Here is a 14,542-nt window from a genome sequence, read left to right as displayed (position 1 = left end):
TTTTCCCTTTTTTTTCCGACTAGAAATGCTTTTGTTTGAGGGAATAAGTTGTTTTTCTTCATCATATTTCTCCTTTTTTCCTCTCCACCGACAAGAAACCTTCCTTAGACGCGATGCCTTCTTCTCATATCGATACAAGACTGGTTTGCCTCATCCTGTGCGCTCCCCAGCCTGGCGTGCGCCTCTGTTGGCAGTGAATAATTTCCTCTTTCACACCTGATAAGAAACCGCCTTTTCTCATCACATTCCGTCCTTTTTGTATATTGATAGGCAGCCCATTTTTATCGGGCGGTGTTCTTTTCTTTGTGTAGATACCAACCCCCATTTTTTATGAGTACAGGGGTCGGGTATTATATTGAGAATTCTTTTCATCGCCTAGCGCCGCTCCTCCACTCCGCCCCTTTAAAGGAACACGCCGCCTAATGGATGAAGTGTGGGCGGCTGCGGAAGGCATCTGAGAAATGGGTGTACGTAGGTCTCTGCACGCTTCTCCACGCCCTAGACTCTTACGTAGGTCATGCGTAAGCCTCCAGTAATCCGCGGCGCCCTCTGCACAGGCACGCCGCTACTGATGTGCGTGATGTGTGTCCGTGGAAGCTGGCTGGCTTAACTTGCTTGACTCTGAGTGCTGGTGATAATGATGTAGATCCAAAAAGAAAAAAAAAACTAGGAAAAAAGAGGAAGGGAGGCAGTGAAGGAAGAAGGGAAACAGGAATATAAATAAATTACAGGCAATGATAGAGATTACACACACACACAAAGAAAAAAAAAGGAAAATTAGATAGAATGATCAGTAATTTTTTGGCGAGGCTTTGAGGAGCTACTCAGTGACTCCCTTTTTTTTTTTTTTTTTATCTTTGCTTTCTTTTTCTTTTCTTCTTTTACCCTTTAATGGTAGATGTTCTTCGCGTCTAGAAAATTCAGCTCTCGGTTTTGCCATTCATTCATTCATTCAGTCATTCATCTATTAATTAATTCATTCATTCATTCATCCATTCATTTGTATATCCATTCATTCATTCATTCAGTCATTCATTTATTCATTCGTTATTCGTTCAGTCATTGATTGATTCATTGATTGATTCATTCATTATTCACTCATTCATCCATCCATTCATCTATTTATTCATCCATTCATCTATTCATTCATCCATTCATCTATTCATCCATCCATCCAACCATTCCTTCCTTCCTTCCTTCCTTCCTTCCTTCTTTCATTCATTCATTCATTCATTCATCTATTCATCAATTCATTCATCTTTCATTTATCCATCCATACATTCATTCATTAATATTCATTCGTTCATACATTCCTTTTACGATCAGCAGCCTCTCATGAATTTGCACTTTAAACTAGCACTAGATCATTTTGACAAACTTGAGAAGACCAGTAACAGTCAGGCAGATGATTGTGAATTCAGTAATTTTTCGTCACTTTTGTCACGACCTTAACTCTAATTTAACATTCACTTCATTGCTGAGGTCCACAAGCATTTTTGTATTTTACCGGTGAGTTTGTTTAGTTATCTGTTATCATACCCACTGGGAAGAAAAGAGGCGTCAATCACTCTGGCTCTCATTGCTGAAATTTTACTCTTCGTCTCTTTAAATCGCTAGGGATCACAAGCACTCCTGTCTGTCATGTCATTGTGTTTGCTTACTTGTCCGTCACTTAACAGAGGGAGGAATAGGGGAGGTCTTAAGTTACCTCCCTGTGGGGCGTCTCCTGCACGTTGACTCACTGTTCTCCATTAGGGAATCCTTGTCCTGCCTCGCCGCCCCTTGTCAAGCAGCGTCGGTCATTACCACGAGCCTAGCAGCTGAGCGGGACTCCATTGTAGTCTTTGTTGGAGGCTGATGTGACGATACCTGGTAGCTTTGTGCTGCTGCGGGAATTGTTACGCACAGACAAGCGGATCGGTCAGAGTCAGTCAGGATCAGCTGGGATTTATGAGTTATATTGAGATTACTTGGATTGCGGGTAGATTGATTGGAATAGTTTTGATGTCCGTGATGTGTCTGGCTCCTGTGCTGCTGTGAGATGGCAAAGGTCACGATGGTCGCTGATGAAACGCAAGCTGGCGGCCACGGCGGTGCGCTGGGTGGCTGGAAGGGTGGCTGGGTGGCTGGCTCGTGACCCTCCAGCGATGCCTCTCCATTTACCGCTTGGAAAAATGTGAAAAAGCCGCGTCAAAACATCCCCTTGAAAGAGAGAGAGAGAGAGAGAGAGAGAGAGAGAGAGAGAGAGAGAGAGAGAGAGAGAGAGAGAGAGAGAGAGAGACGCTTCTGAAGTATTCGGAAAATTGAAACATTTCATCACTCAGAGGCGATGAATTTGGTAGCCGCTCCCAATCCTCCCATTCCCCACCTAACCTCCCCCTTACATCCACCCAATACGAGCGTGGGAACTTTTCATCTAGTGCTTGTCATTTTGTCACTAATTTCCTGATGTGTCCCGAGCGTGCGCCATCCCAAATTGCAAGGAAAAGTTTGGCAATAAAAAGTGTTTTGCATAATGCGGCTGTTTGCACTAATGTGGCCGTCATCCCGCGTCAGTCCTGCTGCTTCTCACCTCAGCGGCTCTGTTAATGGGGGCGGGGAGGCGCGGGGCTGTTAGCAGACTATTGAAAGCATTGGCGGAGATGAGTTGTCACCTCTTGTCTCTAGTTATAACTCTCTCTCTCTCTCTCTCTCTCTCTCTCTCTCTCTCTCTCTCTCTCTCTCTCTCTCTCTCTCTCTCTCTCTCGCTCAAAAGTGAATTATATAAGAAAAAAATGAAAATGTAAAAATGTTACGATGTCAGCTGAGAGAGAGAGAGAGAGAGAGAGAGAGAGAGAGAGAGAGAGAGAGAGAGAGAGAGAGAGAGAGAGAGAGAGAGAGAGAGAGAGAGAGAGAGAGAGAGAGAGAGAGAGAGAGAGAGAGAGAGAGAGAGAGAGAGAGCAATGAATCAGCAAGTAACAAGAACATGGGAAACAAAAACTAAACAAAAAAATAAAAGGTTAGAAAAATGGCCGCTCGACAGAGACAGACGAGGAGAGAGAGAGAGAGAGAGAGAGAGAGAGAGAGAGAGAGAGAGAGAGAGAGAGAGAGAGAGAGAGAGAGAGAGAGAGAGAGAGAATGGCCAGGAAAAGTAATTGTTACCGAAAAAAAAGAAAAAAGTGGAAAAACTCACGAATTTAAACTATTTTTTTTATAGTAGTAGTGGTAGTAGTAGTAGTAGTAGTAGTAGTAGTAGTAGTAGTAGTAGTAATGATGATGAATTGCTGTAGTGGTGTTAGCTGGATGAGCCACCCTTGTAGTGGTCGTGGATATTGTGATGGTGGTAATAGAGTAAATTTTATTTGATTTGACTTCTTGTTGGTAGTGGGTGGTAATGTGGGTGGTAGTGGGTGGTATAGCAAGGATATTAATAGTGGTAACGGTAGCAGGAAATAGTGGAGGTAGTCGTACAGATCGTTGTGGTGGTAATAGTACTAGTAGTGGTAGTAGTAGTGGCGGTGCTGTTCGTGGTGATGGCTGTGCTTGTGGTGGTATCGTGGGTAATACTGCAGCTGATGGTGTGGGGGTCGTTGTGGTGGGGGAAGGGAGAGGGGGTCGTCTATGCGGTTGGTTGGGCGTTACCCCGCTGTTTGGCCGCGAGCCGAGTAGGGCATCTTGTCTGCAGGCGCCACAACCCCCCTCCCCCCACCAACCCCCCGCAAAGACACCAACGCCATCGACACCACGACCACTACAAACCTTACAAGATCGTTCCTACACACACACACACACACACACACACACACACACGTAATGTACTACTATGCCCGTCAATCTCACGCTTCTGCAAAATCATTAAGAGTCTTCCTGTTCATTGCACTTCGGCCTTTCGTGCACAAACAAGAAGAGAACGCGCCTGAGCATGTTACGGCTTCACCATCAGTTTCTTGATCTGTGGAGGGATCTATGGAGTCCAGGCAGAGTGCGCAGACAAGGGAGGGAACCAAATGAACCGACTGTACGGAGTAAATGCGTTTGTTTAAGTATATATATATATATTTTTTTTTTCAAGGGATGGGGTTATTTTAGGTTCTTATTGTAGTGGGAGATGAAATGGAAATCTTCTTAAATAATATATTGTAGTGATTCCTTTTGTGTGTTCTTGACTTACAGCGCCGGTGGGCAATTCTACTGCAGCTTTTTATTGAAGGGTTCATATGGTTTCTCGTACATGTGGAAGCTCAGTTGGTCGGCTTCTGTTCGTGGTGGTGGAGGCAAGTTTTTATTTATTTATTTATTTAGTTAGTTTTTAAATTTTAGAGTAACGTCTTTAGCAGAGACTCATGCTGCCTCCGAGAAATGCTTCCCAATGCAGACACTGTCGAAGATAAGGATAGATAAGAAGCATGTGGGTGCTCCTTGGCGACTCAAGGCTAAACTCATCACTCGTCTCATAAATAACTGATAAAGAAGCTGATGAAACAGGTAGTAAATAACATTGAAAGAAAACAAAAATATTGAAACTATTTAAAGGTGAATACAACGAGTTATTTCTGTAAGATTTGAAATGACTGGTGCATAAAATAACCCTCTATTCTCACTATATGCTCAGAAATTTGTACATAAAAATAGAGAAAATCGCTGCCAGACAACCTTAATACAGTTAGTGTGTTTATAAATGTAAATGGATGAAATGTTATAGCCTTCATATCTCGCACACTTCTTGGCAGACCCGCGGGAACAGTTTGTGTTTATCAAGACTTGTTAGTAAACATTGGACTGCCGGCTTGTGTACATCAAGGCCGAACATAAATTAAGAGCAGACTGCAGATGATGCAATCCCGCCTTACCATTATTATTATTATTATTATTATTAGTAGTAGTAGTAGTAGTAGTAGTTGAGAGAGAGAGAGAGAGAGAGAGAGAGAGAGAGAGAGAGAGAGAGAGAGAGAGAGAGAGAGAGAGAGAGAGAGAGAGAGTAGAATTAACTAGTCATTTCTTTTAATCACCCAAATTTTCACTCAAATCAAGAATAAACTCACAATCATACTTAGCAACCACAAGTAAACCACAATTAACTTCATAAGAATCACCAGCAACATCACAACCCAACTCTAAGCAGTGTATTAACTAACCAAACACTCCCTGCATTTTCTAACCCTTCGAAACACCATCATAAACATCACACACACACGCACACACACCACAATATTTACTCCCCACCACACGAATGCTACTGACGGAAGACAACACGAGCTGATCCACTTCTCCTCCACCTCCTATCCTCTCCTGTCGCGTCTTGAGGCTGATGAAGCAATCTCGCAGGTACTCCTTATGGGTACTTTGCTTGGCCATCTCGCTGGGACTGGGGGCGGTGAGGGACTGAAGGACATGCTGCAAGATATTTCCTGAAGGTAGTTCGGCGCGAGATCCTGACGTAGGTGGGTACTTTGATGGGTCGTTTGGGAAGGTAGTGGAGACAGAGAGAGAGAGAGAGAGAGAGAGAGAGAGAGAGAGAGAGAGAGAGAGAGAGAGAGAGAGAGAGGGGGGGGGAGGAGAGTAAATCCATGAAAGAAGAGTTCTGATATCCCCAATAATACAATTTTATCGATATTTCTCTCTCTCTCTCTCTCTCTCTCTCTCTCTCTCTCTCTCTCTCTCTCTCTCTCTCTCTCTCTCTCTCCTCTATTTGTATGTATGTGTGTATGAGAGAGAGAGAGAGAGAGAGAGAGAGAGAGAGAGAGAGAGAGAGAGAGAGAGAGAGAGAGAGAGAGAGAGAGAGAGAGACCACCTTACATTCTTGTTGGGAGGAAAGTGCGTGGCATATTTACGCCTTATAGTCTCTCTCTCTCTCTCTCTCTCTCTCTCTCTCTCTCTCTCTCTCTCTCTCTCTCTCCTCCCTCCACTTCTATCCCTCCATTCCTTCCTTCCCTCTTATCCTCTCCTCCCACAGCCACCCCTCACCACTTCACTCATCCAGTAAATCACTTCCGCCATCCCTATTCAACTTTCTATCCTCTCTTCACCCTCATCACGTTACCCTCAAATACCGTTCATTCCCCTCATCACATTATACCCCTCCTGAAGTCCTCATCCTCCTTCCTTGTCCCCTTAGCAGCTCCAACAGCACAAAGGACGGCATCTGCAAGGCCATTACCGTAAGCTGATAACTCTATAAAGGTTTTTGCCGAGGAGTTACTGAAGAAGGAGGAGGTAGAGGAGGTATAGTGTGCAGGAGTGAACGTAATCTCTGGGTGATACATGTCAAGGTGGTGAGGGTGGTGGTGGTGGTGGTGGTGATGGTGGTGGTGGTTGTGGTCGTGCCGCCAAGTTAGATGTTTCTTAATTTTTTGTTTTGTTTTTTGTTGTTGTTGTTATCCTGCTGTTGGTGCTGCTGCTACTACTACTACTACTACTACTACTACTACTACTACTACTACTACTACTACTACTGCTATTGTTGATACTTGTTTGTTCGTCATTGTTCTTCTTCCCTTTTCTTTTGTTTTCTGTTATTTTCTTTGTTAATTTTTTCATTTTTCTTTTTTCTTTTCTTACTGATAACTTCTTTTTCTTCTTTTTCCTCTTTTTCTTCTTTTTCCTCTCTTTCTCTCTCTCCTTGGCCCCTCTCTCTCCCTCTCCCTCTCCTTCTGCCCCTTCTACTACTACTACTACTACTACTACTACTACTACTACTACTACTACTACTACTACTACTACTACTACTACTTATACCTACCTACCTACCTGGCAAATATAAAGCAACACAATCTGGGACAAATACCACTTTAGCGCACGGAAAATGGTGTGTGTGTGTGTGTGTGTGTGTGTGTGTGTGTGTGTGTGTGTGTTAGTGTTAGTGGGTGTTCACAATTACTTTTCATGATAACTTTGCATGATGAAAATGAAAATGAAATGGAAATGGTTGAGGCGGCAAGGAGAGAGAGAGAGAGAGAGAGAGAGAGAGAGAGAGAGAGAGAGAGAGAGAGAGAGAGAGAGAGAGAGAGAGAGAGAGAGAGAGTAGTACCAGGTTTAGATTCCACTACTGGAAAGTACTACTAATTATGAAAAAAAAACCTACCTACATTTTTTCTAATACTACATAAACTGCCACCTATATACAAGACCATTCACACTGGACACAGGTGCTACTCTTCATTATACATAGCTACAGGTAATTCCCTCAGTAACACACCCTACCTCTCACACATTGCACTCTTTACTACCTCCGAATCTTCATATTAAACACATCAGTACATCTTTCATTCTTCTCTCCTTCCATCTTCTTTTCTTTTACTCCTCGTATTTCTATCAGTCTTTTCACTTTTTCTCTCATTCTTTCTCTCTCCATCTCTCTCTTCCTTCACTTCTTTCTCTTGCAGCTCGCTCTCCTCTCTCTCTCTCTCTCTCTCTCTCTCTCTCTCTCTCTCTCTCTCTCTCTCTCTCTCTCTCTCTCTCTCTCTCTCTCTCTCTCATCCATATATTAAATCACTGCCAGTCCCTCGTCTTCTCTTTTCCTTTCTTCTCCTCCATTCATTCCCCTCTCTATGTCCTCTACCTTTCTTTTCACTCCCCACTTCCTCACTGTTTCTCCTCTACCTCTCTCTCTCTCTCCCTCCCTCCCTCCCTCCCTCCCTCCCGCCAGACCGAGAGACCCACGGGACAGCACGGCAGCAGGTCGATAATGCATCCGTGACCTTAACCGCCCGTGCCTGGCTTGCCTCAGCACCACAACCCTTCCAGGTGAATCTGAGGCCTCACCACACACACACACACACACACACACACACGCACACGCACACGCACAGAAGCATTTTGTCTCTGCTAAGTCACGCGGTTTGCTTGTCTAATATTTTTTGTCAGTGTTGGAGGGAAAGAGGAGAGGGTTGCGTCGACCTTGAAATGCATGACTGTGTGTTCTCTCGGGTGGTGGTGTGTCTGGTGAGGGTGGAGTAGGTGGGGAGTGTGTGTGTGTGTGTGTGTGTGTGTGTGTGTGTGTGTGTGTGTGTGTGTGTGTATGGGTGGTGGTCATGTCAGTATTGGTAATAGGAAATATTGTGGATGGTGGTATTGGTTGTTGTGGTGTTGAGTGGTGGTGGTGGTAGTGGTGGTATGGTAGCAGTAATGGCAGTGGTTGTAGAAGTGACAGTAGTAGCCGTATAAGTAATTTAAGTAGCAATGATAGTAGAAGTAATAGTAGTTTTGCTATAGTGATTGTAGGAACGGTTGTAGGAGCAGCAGCAGCAATAGTAGTAGTAACAGTACTGTACATAATAATAATAGGAGTAATATTACCAGCAGCAGCAGCAGCATTGACACCACCACCACCACCACCAACAACAACAACAGTAAGAGCATCAGTATTGGAAGCATACCAGAATAAAACCAATTTGAAGTGATACGCAAAGAGCATTTTGGTGTTGGGGACTCAGCCGCTGGTCACAAGTACACCGCTTCTCAGTAATAAGATTAGTCCATTAGTGACGACACGACTAAGGGAAGAATAGAATATAAATTTTTATTTGAAAGTTGAAGAATGAAGCCTCTCTCTCTCTCTCTCTCTCTCTCTCTCTCTCTCTCTCTCTCTCTCTCTCTCTCTCTCTCTCTCTCTCTCTCTCTCTCTCTCTCTCTCTCTCTCTCTCTCTCTCTCTCTCTCTCTCTCTCTCTCTCTCTCTCTCTCTCTCTCTCTCTCTCTCTCTCTCTCCCTTCCTCCACACACACACAATGTCCGTATTGTAATAAAAAATGCATATACATCACGTATTCGAAATATACCTTTTTTGCAGAAGCTTCACATTTGTATTCCCGCGTGTTGCCCCGTGCACTTTGATGCGTGAAAAGGGATTGGGGATAAATGCAAAGACCCACAATTTTCCATTCATATATTATTTCGCATCCACATATTATTTTGTTTTTTGTGTCAGTTGTGGCTATTTATTTATTTATTTTTTTGTATCGGTTGTAGTTGTTTTTCTATCAACGGCAAAAAACGAAAAAAAAAAAATAAAAAAAATAAATAAATGTAAGAGACGTTAGTGACTGGCTGGTGCTTAGCAGACCAAAAATAAACGAGAAATCTTCCTCTGCGTTTTATTTACTTATTTATTCAACTTTTTCTCTTCCTGTTCAAAATCATACATGCTTTCCTCCCTCTTTAGGAAAATTACCTGAATTTTTGCCTTGTGTAGGTCACCTGGGATTTATTACACTCCTTATTTATCTATGTTCTCAGGCATGTCTTTATACGAATAATAACGAGGAGGAAGGTCATGCATTTTTTCTGTTCACGGTCATTCATATTTTCTTCTCTGTCCAGGAAAATGACTTGAATTAATGATGACTTGCTGCTTTGTGTATGTCAGCAAGCCTTCTGGACTCATTATTTATGTAAGTTCTTCAGCATATCTTTATAATAATGTGGAGGAGAGTCATGCATTGCTATTTTCATTCCTCACTATCATGCACTCCATTCCTGCAACACACGAAAAGGACACAATGTCACAGGGGACTTGAGGTGACCTTCCTGCGTTGCCCAAACAGGGAGTCAGGCAGCGCAGGACTCAAGCAGCAGTGTTAGTGTGCCCGGTTTTGTTTTATGAGCCACAAGACCTCGATGTGTGTGTGTGTGTGTGTGTGTGTGTGTGTGGCTGGTGATCGGCGAGGGTGAGCAAGCAGGCCGCCCCTCCTGCCATGCGTCACGGTGCATCATTATACTTGTGTCACAGTGCATCATAATATATCATAGCTCGTATTTTACTTTACTACACGCCACTGATGTCCTTCACACCCTCGGCGCCTCATCCACACAGCTCTTCACCATACCTCACTGTACCGCCACGTAAAGTTTGGCTTGCTTTCTGACTGTTCTCTTTAGGGATTGGCACTTTCACTCTATTTTTTATTCTACAACACGCCACTGATGTCCTCCACACCCTCGTCACCTCATGCCCACATCTCTGCCACCACACTGTCCGTCATGTTATTTTAGATTTTCTGACTTCTCTTTGAGGGTTTTTAGTGTGTGTGTGAGTGTGTGTGTGTGTATGTGTGATCAGTTTTCTTTGCTTTTGTTCAGAACCTCTCTTACCCCTCTTGCATTAGGAAAATACCACCACAGAGCCACATGCTACTGGTGCACATAGCTACACAGCCACGTAGGAGCAGTATATACATCAGACTCTGCATTCTTCATAGCCACACGTTATATTATACGCTACACGTACACTTGTGGTCAGTAGTCATGTAAGATTCATATACAGTAAAATATAAGAAAATAAGAGAGGCTGCAAGAAACCACCAGGAATCATTGGTATTGTGTTGACTGCTTTTTTTTTTTTTTTCTAATTCCTCTGATCTATTAAGAATCCATTATTATTTTCTTCTTTCTTTTTGGTTGGACTGACTTCTGTTGGACGAGGTACTGAATCAAGAGTCGAAGTTTGCGTTGAAAGTGTACCTATGTCAGACTCTTCATTCATCAACAACTTTCGTGTGTGTGTGTGTTTCGGAAAGCCTGGCGTGAAGCGCTAACGAGGGTCTTTCAAACTTTTTAGTCACATATGAAATTGCGAGGAGAGCAACGCGAAGGTGTGGACCACGGCAATGTGATATCAGTATTTTATGAAACTTGTAGATTATAATGTTAATCCTTTACTTATCTTTCCCTTTTTTTTTTTTTTTTGTTGGAGGCGGTGGCGCTAGTATGTATTAAGTGATGGTGATCATGGCGGTGGTAGGAGTAGTAGTAGTAGTAGTAGTAGTAGTAGTAGTAGTAGTAGTAATAGTAGTAGTAATAGTAATGATAATAACTAAGATGATGATGATGATGATGATGATGATAATAATAATAATGATAAAAATATCAACAATAATAACAATAACAAATATAACAACAACCATAACTGTATTCTAATGTTTTTTTTTATTATTGTCATTGCAGGTACGTTGATGGACCGTGGTAGCGACACACACACACACACACACACACACACACACACACACACACACACACACACATTCTCTCTCTCCAGGAGCCTCGGGTGACGTATTCTTTTATTCATACATTTGCTGAGACGTTGTGCTGCAAATAGACTTAAGGGCGAACGCTCCATTAAGGGGAGCAGCAGCAAACAGGCCAGAATATGAACGTAAACTCACCTGTTGCCTCCCAGTTTACATTTATTCATTCTTCTATTTTGTCCATTCACAGTTTTTCTTTCTCGACTTTTTTTTTTTGTAGAGGCGAGTTGAGTGTCTTTTTCTTTTTTCCTTTAGTTAGTCTCCTTGTCACGTAAAAAAAAAGAAAAAAAAAGTTTCGTGAGGAACTAAATGTTGGCGGTTTTTCTTTTGTGTTCATTGGTGAGTCTATTAAACCATGGGAAGGGAAGTGTGGGAAATTTTGTGTTCTTCCTTTGTGTTCATTTGTGATTCAGATCGCAGAAGGGAAAAATGTTTATCCTTTGCGTTTGTTGGTGACTCACTTGGATCACAGAAGGGAAGTATGCTTATCCTTTGCATGTTCTTTCTTTGTGTTTCTTTGTGGATGTCTTAGATTATAGAAGGGAAAACTGGTCTTTCTTTGCCTGTCCTTCCTTTGCATTCCTTCGTTACTCCCTTAGATCATAGAAAGCAGCATATAAGAGTGTGCACAGTTCGCCAAAACAGTGAGACTGCGACATTAGAGAGAATTGTAAAGCCTCGCAGTAAAGGATGCACGGGAACAGCGTGGTAATGTGTGTTTGACCAGCATCGTAAAAATGATAAGCGTTCCTCAGGACTCCATGTCATGTGAAGACAGTCAACTAAGTCTCCTTTACCTCAGTATTTTTTTCCAACCTTTTATCTCCTTTGTCGCATGAACCGGTGACGTGCCGGCGCGCCCTACCGTGCACTGCCAACAACAGACCCGTCACACCCACCCAGGACAGGCAAGCGTTCACAGGAAGTCGTCCCTTAGGTTTTTATACGTCTTCAGAGAAACTGACAGCGGGTGGTGGTGGTGGTAGTTGCTGCAGACCGCTTCACAAACATTAATACTCGCGCGAGCTTCTGACTGCCGATATCGCGAATAAAAAAGAAGTTTGACTGAATCCTCTTGTCAGTATTCTGCAGTCATGAACGCACTGCTAAAGACCAAGCCGTTCGGGAGTCGCTTCCATTAGTCACGTTATTAAATGATGTAGACTTGGTACATTTTTCCGTCCGCAAATCCTCATGTGGGGGACAGAGGGGAGAGGGGAAGGCTTGCATGCACCGCCCGTGATGTGTGCAGGAGTGTGGGCGTGCGTGGCGGTGGGTGCGTGTGGGTGGACTAAATGATACATTATTGGTGGTGGGTGTGGAGGTGACTGGCTGTAAGTTGTGCATGACTGTGGAAGTGTCATGGACGTATGTGGATGAAGGCTATGCGTGGCTGTGTGCGGTAGTGGATGGAAATGTGTGGATGCGTTTGAATGAAAGTGAATACATGACTTTGTGGTAATGGATGAAACTAAATTAATATGTTTGGATGTATAAAGCATGCATTGTTGCGAGTGTCGTGGTGAATGGCTGCAGGTGGCATGAGGGTGGACTTGAGTGGTGGTGTGTGGTGGTGCGTGGGTAGGAGGGAGGGTGGGTGGGTGTGGGAGGATGGTGGCGTGCGCGTGTGTGGCGATGCCTGGAGGGGCGGCGGAAGACATAGAGCCTGAAGGAGATGTGTCACCCTTAATTAACCTGTCTCTCACTCACCTTGCACACCTGGCGACTGTTCACGTAGCCTGCACCAGTAACAAAAGTGAATTAATGGAAATGAACATGACAAATACTAAATAATACAATAGATAGACACCGCATAACTTAATGAACATGAACTGAAATGACACTCAAAATACAATAGATAGATTTACTGCATTCTCAAAAGGTGAACTAGAATAGTGAAGCAAAGTCGTGAAATGTATTTTTGAGCGACTGGAAGATAACAAGCGAAAGAGAAGCTGGAAAAGGCGATGCTTCACACTTATTGATTTCCTTTACCGCAGATCGCGCAGAAATAATTGCGTTTCGTGTCCCAGCCATTCCCTCGCCTCCAGAGTCCCACTTCCTCCTCCTTCCTGTAGAGTCCTTTGTAGATTCTGTCTTGTAGGACGTATAATGTAACTCACCTCCTCCTCCTTTGACACACACACACACACAAGGTAGACACGTGGCGCCGCTGTATTCTTTATGACGATGGTGAAGGTGGTGGCGGTAGTAGTAGTGGTGGTGGTGGTGGTGGGGCATGATACAGACCCGGTTGTATTCCTTGCTACTAATTAGAGAACCACACGAAACATCTCTCTGTCATGTTCACCAAGGGTATTAACACGAGCCAGCCAATCCTCTCCACTATAACCGCCTCTCCTGCAACTGCCACTTCCACTGCCGGTGAGGAATAGACTACTGTGGGTTTCAGTGCCTGTGTTACGTCGTTTTCTTTTTTTTTTCGAGAATAACTCTCTAATATAATAAACAAATGAATTGGGATTATACTTTGACAAACGCATATTAGTTATTTGTATTTGTGTGTGTGTGTGTGTGTGTGTGTGTGTGTGTGTGTGTGTGTGTGTGTGTGTGTCATAACATATCTAAAGGAGAAATCAACAAGTAAACAAACACGTAACTACTGCACACTGCGGCTGCTGAGTGATTACGTAATTCTGAACACCCTCCTCTGACGCCATTCACTGGGAGGGAGGGAGACTCGTCACAAGGTTACTGCCCCTCTGGGAGTGTTACGGGGGATGTACGCCTGCTTGGGTCTGACTGGCGCTTGATTCACTCGCCCCCGCCTCCCACCACGCCTGATGAGACCAACACTCGTCAGCTGCGCGAATGCTGTTCTTGTGCGAAGTGGAAGGCAGAGAAGGGAAGATCAAGAATGTCAGATTTCTTCCTATTTAAAAGACAGACTAAAAAATGAGAAAAAAATGTTTCTCAAATAGTGCTAAGTAACCTTAATACACGCTTCCTATCTCAAAACACAGACAAAAGAAAGAAAAAGAAAAAAAGAAACTGGCTAAAAAATAGTGTTATATGACTGGAGTAGCTTCAGTTATCATGTTTCAGGGCAAAGTTAATGAGCTTGAGAAGATTAAATAAATTCTTGTCTCTAATTTCCCATCAACTAAACTCAAATAAAAAAAGAAGCACAAACAGTGTAAGATAACGTGAATAGACTGTAGTTATTATTACGTTGTTAATGCTGAGTCAATAGAGAGCTGTAGAAGATAAAGATTAGATAAATTTTTGGAAAGGGTTGATAAGTGTAGCTACGTATGCTTTTTGAACGGACAGCCACATGTAGACCAAATGGATTCTTGTAGCATCCATATGTTTTGTATAGCGTAATAAGAATAAGTAACTTCCAGAGACGCGTATTAGCAAGGAGATACGTGAGCGAAGGTCTGAGTATAGAAGGTCTGGGAGATTACCACACCGCCCAGCTGCATGAAGATGTGACGCCCGAAAGAGAGGGATGATGGGAAGAGGAGGGTGACGGCTGGTTAAGTAGGAAAGAAAGGAAAACATTGCAAGAAGGAAACGA

This window comes from Scylla paramamosain, chromosome 3 (assembly GCF_035594125.1).
Source record: "Scylla paramamosain isolate STU-SP2022 chromosome 3, ASM3559412v1, whole genome shotgun sequence".
Lineage (NCBI taxonomy): Eukaryota > Metazoa > Arthropoda > Malacostraca > Decapoda > Portunidae > Scylla > Scylla paramamosain.
Note: the sequence above shows the minus strand (reverse complement) of the source record.